This window comes from Sesamum indicum, linkage group LG5, assembly GCF_026168435.1.
Source record: "Sesamum indicum cultivar Baizhima isolate 11 linkage group LG5, ASM2616843v1, whole genome shotgun sequence".
NCBI classification, from domain to species: Eukaryota; Viridiplantae; Streptophyta; class Magnoliopsida; order Lamiales; family Pedaliaceae; genus Sesamum; species Sesamum indicum.
This window is the reverse complement of record NC_142661.1, coordinates 12,986,285-12,987,636: the sequence shown is the minus strand read 5'-3', so window position 1 is coordinate 12,987,636 and position 1,352 is coordinate 12,986,285. Positions and strand designations below refer to the sequence as shown.

Genomic DNA, 1,352 nt, shown 5'->3' with positions numbered 1-1,352 from the left:
ATAATTGGAGAAAAATTATATATATAGATATATATGGGTAATAGAGTAAATAAAAGTAAAAACTTAATTTTTTTTCTTTTTGGCCTTATACTTCACTTTTCCATCTATTTTCAGACGGAAATAAAATTGGACTCCGGAAAGTTTTCATATACATTGAGTTTTACTTCACCTCCATCTCTTTTTCCTAACCAAATATCAAACTATCTCTTATACATTCATTTTTAATTCTTCTTCTCTTACACTCCAACTTTTCACCCGAACCAAACATACTCTTATGTGATAAATGTGTTAGGCTTAAGCCTAGAAATAGGCCACAATAGAATGATTGGGTAAGGCGGAAAATTTTCTCAGTATTCTCCCGGACCAATGTCCATCCACATCAAGTGCATAGGGCAATTTGGTAATTAACACTAATTTACTTGTATCATAGCAAGAAAACAACACATTAATTGAACAACTCTTTCTTATCCATTATTTATCCGGTAAAATACGGTAGGCTCTCATGAGATTTGATATAATTATGAATACCCTTTGTTGTTTTAAAATTTAGAAATACCCCATAGTATTTGATGAAATTATGTTATCCTTGCATGAATACCTGGTATTATCGACTTTACCTTTGCTATTTTTTTAAATAAAATTTAAAAAATTAGAAAAGAAAATTGGATAAGTTTGATAGAAAAAATATAAAAGATTGCAATTTACTGGATAAAAAATATTAGAAAAAGTTAAAATAAGTAAAATTGTAATTCATAATCCACAAAAGTATTTTGCTCAGTTCATCATAAAATGACCGAAAACCTAACATAAACTAATGGATTGAATTAGTTGTTGGATAAACGCTACAATCAAGGGGATATTGTTCTCGATTATGCATGTCATCCTTGCGCATGAGCCATGCTAATCTTCTCTGTATCGTTCCAATTTTATCGGATGTACCCGAAGAGACAAAAATCAAGGGAGTATTGATAATTTCACAACAATAAGGGGTATTTGAAATGATATGAAATCTCAAAAGAGTCTGTTGTAATTTATTTTTATCTATTACATTGAAGTAAACATCATATATATATATTGAATAATCATATTACACATTTAATAAAAAAAAAAAGATAATTACACGTACACCCCCTATAATTTGAAAATTTAGATCTAGTACCTCTGGAGTTGCTACTATCTAACAAACAAATTCCTCAATTAATCAAAATTCATGAAATTTGATAATATTAGCAAAAAATTAGATAAAAACTCATGATTACCCATAATTGAGTTATTACTGATTTATTGAGGTCAAATAAATTTTTTATGTCTAAATTATCCTTATACATCTTCACACAGTTCATGCATGTAAT

General features: G+C 28.2%; 1 non-coding gene across 1 annotated transcript; it reads right to left on the bottom strand.

The window, feature by feature from the left end:
- Positions 1-847: 847 nt before the first annotated feature.
- On the bottom strand, positions 848-949 carry LOC148788146 (U6 spliceosomal RNA). The gene has a single exon (XR_016065647.1). It is a non-coding gene; the product is annotated as a U6 spliceosomal RNA (small nuclear RNA).
- Between the last annotated feature and the right edge of the window lie 403 nt (positions 950-1,352).